General features: G+C 28.4%; 1 non-coding gene across 1 annotated transcript; it reads left to right on the top strand.

Moving 5' to 3' along the window:
* The first annotated feature begins 6,031 nt into the window (after window positions 1–6,031).
* Window positions 6,032–6,104, top strand: Trnan-guu (transfer RNA asparagine (anticodon GUU)). Its single transcript has one exon. It is a non-coding gene; the product is annotated as a tRNA-Asn (tRNA).
* Window positions 6,105–7,844: the final 1,740 nt, after the last annotated feature.

Genomic DNA, 7,844 nt, shown 5'->3' on the forward strand with positions numbered 1-7,844 from the left:
AAGTATACTTCTTTATCTATTTTGTAGAATGATTTGTGTGTTCAGTTCAAAACATAAAATTATGGGTTCATATACATTAACTACCGTATACAGAGTTGTATAGTACCCATATAATTGGTACCACATAATATGCCAGTAAATATACATTATAAGCTCTTAGTTAATTGATTAATAAATTATTAATAACTATTTTTAAAAATATCGTATGTGCCTACTTATGTATTGTACGCAGCAGTATGAGCTATTTGTACAAGTTCTGGTACGATATATTTTACCGTCCGGTAAGTCATGTACCAAGTTAGTATGCAAGCAGCTACGACGGTAATTTACGACACAAATCAAATATTGAATATCGTTTATATATTTCGTAGCACGTAGCACGTTCCATAACAGTAAGTGAGTGTCATTTTTATTTCGTACGAACGGTTAAGCGAACCGTCGTTTGAAATCGAATTCAGAAACCCATGAGCGGCCACTTCATTTTCTCTGAGCACATTGTTCAGAAAAATAACCTTAAAATTTAAAAACCATTGGACAATAAAAATCGTTGTTCGCACTCATCGACAATACTTAATGGTATCTGATGTGGTATGTATATGTGATATTACACTATAGTGTTATACCTACGATAAACGGTATTTTTAGCTGCCGTGAATTCGGTTAAAGGTTGAGTACAGGTACACATATTTTTTCAGACACCAAAAATGAATAAAACATTCGGTTACATCATATATTTTTAAAATAATACAACGACTACTACACACAATTAGGTGCACATTTTTTTTTTTATGATTATTTTAAACATATTTGTATTATAACATATTAATATTTTATATTAAACATATACAAAAATTTAAATATTACATAGGTATAAAAATATTTTGATCGTTATACGGTATACGCCTACCAGACTACCTATTACATTAAATCTACAATAAAATCTTAAAATATATTTTATATTATTCTTTCCTGACAAATTATGGACCATATAAATGTTTTTCTAATATCCCTAACAAGTATAAATGTACTAAATGTAAGACTTTTTCATCAATGAAAGTCTTTATAGAATATAATGCTCAAATCTTTCAGTTGCGTGAGGATAATCGTTAATTTTATTGTACCCAAACATTGGTACTTGGTTATATAATGTACCTACACAAATACTACATTTTATTTTATGTGTCCGAACGTCAACCTCCTGATTTTCAAATAACACGCCTTTAATGGATAATTTAGGTATAAGTCATTAGTGGCTGATAACAATATAATAAAAACGTGTCTCAATGTCTCATAAATGAGTCACAACTGAGTTTATCTACAGCTCTGTTATAGTACCTATGGTTATTGTTTTACAAGCCGATGGAAATCCAAGTAAAATAATAATAATTTGTTATCGATGACGCACGACGTTGTTGAACCCCCGATATTGTACACTTCTATTTAAACCATTAACAGTGATTTTTTTATGCTGTTCAAACCGACTGTAAATAATATTATGTGACACCGATTAAATGTACCTACTACCTACCAATGCCTAATAGTTATTAGTATAGTTTTTTTGAAATATTTTTTAAATGTTTAATATTTTTTCTTGGTATTGTACTTATATTTTTATCATATAGGTAAAGTAAAAGTTATAAAATTCTTATGATTTATTTTTGAAAGGCAAAGAAACCAAAAAAAAAAAATAATTAATGGTTTATAACTATTTTTAACCGTACCTTTGGTCTACACTCTAAGTATGTCATAGACAATACTAAGTCTGTTAAAATAGGAAGACTAATGTTAATATAGTATAGTACTCACTAAAAACTATTAGACACACAACTACAGTGAAATACCTAATTTTTAATAATATGCAATTTTTAATTCGGGACCCAACTAGGATGAAATAAATTTGATATATTTATAATAATTAATAATAGCTATACCTACAAAATATTATTATTTAAAATCCCATATGATGAAATAATAATTAGTTATTAAGCCAAGTAGTGTTTTATATTCCATTAATAAACGTTTGTGATTAATACACGTAGGTACTTAACTAATAATATTTAATAATACAAATTATTTCGTAATTGTTATAAACTAAAAAATTAGTTGAAGGCATCCTTATATGTTATTTCGTATTGATTTTGATGTGGAATTACGAATAGGTACACGATACATGCATATCGGTATATGTGAATAAGTATATTTAAGAACAATAAAAATGCTCTATAAGGAAAACGAATGCCAAAAGGAGAATTTTATTTAAAATATAATATACCTATTAACATTTGCGTGATATATTAATTTTTCAACTTAAATAAAAGTCGTTATTACCTTTAAATATTTTACTTGTATACAATATAAGAAAGTACATATTATGAAATATGTACGTATAAACCGAGACGTGGTTTTCGTATGTATTAATATTTATTATAATGGGGACGCCACACAGATATTTATTATCTACGTCTTACAAGTGCGTTACATTGCAAAATTACGCTCATCAGATCACGTTTAGCTCAATTAGTTTAAAAATTCGATTGAATCGACCTATAATGAAACTTGATGATAAAAACATTATCTGCGTTCGTATGTTGGTTTTTTACAATTATTCAGTTTTTAGGTGAGTTATTATGCGCATTTTTAATTTACCCTATATTATATACGCATAACTTGCTAAACAATTGAAGTATCGTTAAAAAACTAACATACGAACACAGATAATGTTCTTACCACCAAGTTTCATAAAAGGTCAGATTCACTCTAATTTTTAAACTAACGGAGCTAAACGTGATCTGCTGAGCATAAATTTGCTACGTTACGCACTTATAAGACGGAGACAACAATATTAATATCCGTGCGGCGTCCTCTTAATACATCTATAGGGCAATCTGTTGCGTATGGAAACTCCATAATCACACATAAATTATATACTAATAATATAGTATTACAGGAAGTTGAATGGGCTGGGTAGATTTATCAGGTAGTAGGTGTATTATATAGAATATCAAATGTTAGTAATACTGTATATTATAATTTTATATTATGAACGTACGAATCCCTTATAATATTAGAAAGGAAAACGCACACGGCCGCGTTTTACAAATTAATTATAATAAAATAATGCGTAAGTCTACCTACACGTCGTCGTACTCACGTGCAGATTTACAAAATGTATAACGTTAGATAGTTGCCTACAGTATACCAATTATTTATAATAACAAAGTATACCGCCACGTGCAATTTTGCCTTTGTGATGATGGCAAGGTGAATATTGTTTGATCCGCACCCTCATCGCCACTTGTCAAAAAACCACCCTCTTATATCCACTTTGCAGTTCCGGCAAAAGGTATTTGTTCAAGGGTGTATTATACTGCTTGTATGCAGGATGTCTCACCCTACCAATCCTTGAACACATCCCTATACATGGCTACATATTATAACATACGAAAAGTTAATGGAAGTTTTAACTTTTAATATGTTTAATTAAATTACCATTATAAATATGACATTCCAGCGTGGGTTAAGGTAATGTCGGTATATTAAAGACTTTGTTATTTGAAGTATAGGTTAACCAAAACTTAAATTAGCTTTATATAGTTTAGTACAATCGTTTGCCGTGGTTTTCGCTAAGACGGTAATTAGGTACTTACCATATTTAAAAAAATATCAACTAAAAGAAATAATTATATATTTATATCAACGGGGGGCGAACCCAGCGAATCTGCAATCTGTATAAAAATAAAATTGTTGCTAAAAATTATTAATATATTTAGTAACTTAGGCCACGTCCACGTGTTTGTTCTTGGTGGAGGCGTCGTTGTGGGACGATGGAAGTTTCGCCCAGAATACTATATGCTTACACGCGATTCGTTGACGAATTTTGCTTGACTGGCGGAGCAGGGTGGACGTAAATGCGTCATAGCCCACAGGCGCTATATAATATATAACATATAGTAATGTATATAACATTCTATTTATATAACAGCTATATACTCGCTATGTAAGTATATATTATAACTGTCAACAGTATTAAGTGATGATCGTAAAGTTTATGCTGTACATAATTATGTATACGGTATTATATGTACAAATTATTTTATTTCTATAAATATTATTAAATAATACCCCAATAATATAGCGTGATGCGGAGGGTTGGATACGTCGTTTTGAATTTCTGCAATCCACTCACACACGCGGGGTGAGCAATAACGCGGGAACTGAATAAATTGCGGTTTAATATTTTCCAATCGGATAAGTAAATAAAATAAATTAGCATATTATATTATATACCGTGCCGTTAAATTTTATACTTATAAACACATATAGTTATACCATTATGATTATATTGTATAGATTTTTTAGTTTACTTTGGAAGTTTGGTCAACAATATACCTATTACTTTTACGCAACTCGTTCTCATATCTTCCAGGCTTTCTCCCACTAACACAGTAACACTAACACAATACCATAATTATTATGATATGCGAACGTCATGTGCCATAATTAATATGGCGTTAATATTTAATATGTTAATATGTTAAGTTAATATTATGTTATGGCGTTGTGCACTTATTAATATATATTTTTAATTTACGACAACTCGTTTGCACACAAAATAGTGAACAATGAAAACCAGCTTATAGGTACAGTTTTGGGTGTACAGGGTGTCTTAAGATGCCCGTGCACGATCAATATTATTGATATCAATTGAACACCCGTCAATTGATAAAGGACATATTATTTGGTTTAGGCGTTTGAAAAAAAATAAAGTGTTATCAAAAGAATACTCGAAAAATTGATCTTTTAGAATATTTAATGCAAACGCGTACCTACCAATAAATATTAAATATGGATCCCAACAAAAACACTTCGTCAACTCCGTGTAAAAAACGCTAAGTAAAAAATAAAAATAAATGCTATAAACTGTGTGGTATAAGGTTGAATCTAATTAAATGGTCTAATGTGTAAAATGTATATATATAAATAATTTATTCAAATTTAAGAAAAATTGGCTATTTATATTAATTTATAATATGAATTATTTTAACTAAAATTGATCCAAATTTAGTTTACTTGCCGGAAGATTCAGTCTAAAAATGTATAGCCAAGTACAACGTTTATGTAATAAATAATACAAACCCCATTAAAATAAATAAATTTGTTTCCGGCCAAGTAAACTAAATTTGGATCAATTTTAGTTAAAATAATTCATATTATAAATTGATAATTTGTAGTTTCTAAGTTATAGTTTGTACAACATTAGACTATGATGAGACAGAAATCTTAAGGCCTTATAAGGTGAAGGAAAATGTTGTTTGAGTATAATAATTTTCCACCATCAGTAATGACCAATTCAAAAAAATGGAGGTACGCAGATTATATACACGCTATACGTGGATAAACTATGAAAAAAGGTTTCTATTGTTCGTAAATTGTGTGCAAATGAATTATGTTTTTGTGCGCAAATGAGTTGTAGCCCTCAGTACCCCCTGTAGAAATGTCATATTTTCGTTTATCTAAGAAGAAGGTAGGGCAGTATAGGTGTTATGTTTTACATAAATATTATAATATTATATTCTATCCTATAGAGAGGTATGTTAGGTACCTACCCTTCATGTAATCATGTCTACGGTCTACCTTCACCTACAACTATACCTACACCGACAAACATAAATAAACCAAAAAAGGTAGGTAAAAAAAACAAAATTTGATTGCTTAGCATTATCAATAAAACTATAAACTTAAATGCAATATTAAAATTTATAATTTAATAAATCAAGATTTTTTTGTTATAGGTATTTAAAAAAAATTTGTTTCATATTTTTGATCATATTTCAGTTATCTTAGGTACATACTAATTTGTTATATCCATGTATATGCCAACAAATTTTAACGCAATAAGTTCCAACCATTACGTTTGAGTTATGACTTAAAGGTAGTGATATTTAAAATGATTTTATATTTTAATGATAGCTAGGTTAGGTACTTTCTCGGGCCTACCTAAATAATATTTTTTTTAACATTAGAGTAAGTGGCCTCCGTGGCGCAATGGTTAGCGCGTTCGGCTGTTAACCGAAAGGTTGGTGGTTCGAGTCCACCCGGTGGCGTAAACATTTTGCCAAATATTTATTAAAATTTATTTTTTAAAATCGTCATAAAAATTTTAAATATACACACAACGCCTAGTACAAAATTCCGTTTTAGATTCTGGGTGGAGCAATGAATGTATTGACTTTACAACGATGTGAATTTGTTATTTTTTATTTGTGTCTGTGTACACAATAGTCGATAAGTGGTCGAAATAATGCTTCGATTTTTAACTTCGATATATTCTTCGTTGGGAAAGGGAATATAGTCGGTGGTCAAAATTTAAAATGATAAAATGACTAAATTGATTTTGGTTTTTGTTGTAACTCTAAAACAAATTACCGTAGATACATACAATTTTTAGTGGTTGTTTATATATTAGCATAGGAGCAAGTTCAAATTTCGACTAAAGGCGTAAAAATCACAAAAATTTCCAAATTATTTTCAGTTAGAAATTCCTAAAAATTTTCTTTTGAAATCTAATATATTAAATTGTAATACAAGATTCCTTAATAGGTTATCTACATTTATTGAAAAAAATAAATGTCTATAAGAGTCAATCAAAATTTTTATGAGCATTTAAAGTTCAAATTTTTACAACATTGGATATTCATTTGATTTCTTATGTAGCTATTTGGTTATTTTGTTGTAATTCAAAAACGAATAACCGTAGACACTTGAGTTTTATATCATGTTTATTTTATAAATTCTTATATCTCATAAAATTTTCAAAATATTTTGACTTTTTTGAGCTGTTTACAAACAATTTCAAAATTCAAACTTTTTAGTTTATTTTTTATAATTATCAATAACATTTTATTTGTTGGGCCAAAAAGCGTCAAAATGTAATACAAGGCCCCTGATATATTGCTTGAATAAAAGTTGAAAATATTAAAAATACAGATACAATTTATTTTTATAAGCATTTAAATTTCGATTTTTGAGAACTTTTATCAAATTTTAAATTTTAAAATGATTTTGTAGTTAACAATTGTTCATAAATGTTCAACTTGTATAGCTATTGATTGAAAACATACGACAAGGTTCCACGTAAGTATAGTTTATTTTGTTTATATATTTCTTAAAAATATAAAAACACAGTCTTAGATTCTGAGCGGAACGATGAATGTATTGCGTTTACAATGATGTGTGTTTTTTTTTTATTTTTTTTTTTTGTGTAAGTAAAACTGCTTCGATTTTCTTCAACAGTATCTTGTTCGATCGGAAAGTGAATCTAGTTAATGCAATCGGTAGGTCAAATTTGAAAATTCCCAACAGTTTTCAAAAGCGCCGGGAAAAGCAACATAAAATTTAAGGAAAAACGGGAATTCTTACGCAAAATCGGTTTTCCACAAAATCGATTTTGATTTTTGGTGTAACTCTAAAACAAATGAACTTATATACATAAAATTGTCACTGGTTGTTTATTTTTGCATTTTCTATACATGATATTATTTTAAAAATATTTTAATTTGTTTTGAACTGTTTAGGACATTTTCAGTTTCCAACTTTATTAATCTTTTTTTCTATGAATGTCAATAAAACTTTATTTATTGAGTAAAAATACTTGAAAATTTAATACAAGGCTTCTACTACATTGTTGCAATAACATTTGAAAAATATTAAAAATCCTTAGTCACAGTTTTTTTTTTTTATAAGCATATATAAGTTCAAAAATTGACAACATGTGGAAAAATCACGAAAATTAGCAAATTATTTTGAGTTGAGAATTCTTAATATTTTTCTTTTTAAATCTAAGA

This window comes from Metopolophium dirhodum, chromosome 2 (genome assembly GCF_019925205.1).
Source record: "Metopolophium dirhodum isolate CAU chromosome 2, ASM1992520v1, whole genome shotgun sequence".
In the NCBI taxonomy this organism is placed as follows: domain Eukaryota; kingdom Metazoa; phylum Arthropoda; class Insecta; order Hemiptera; family Aphididae; genus Metopolophium; species Metopolophium dirhodum.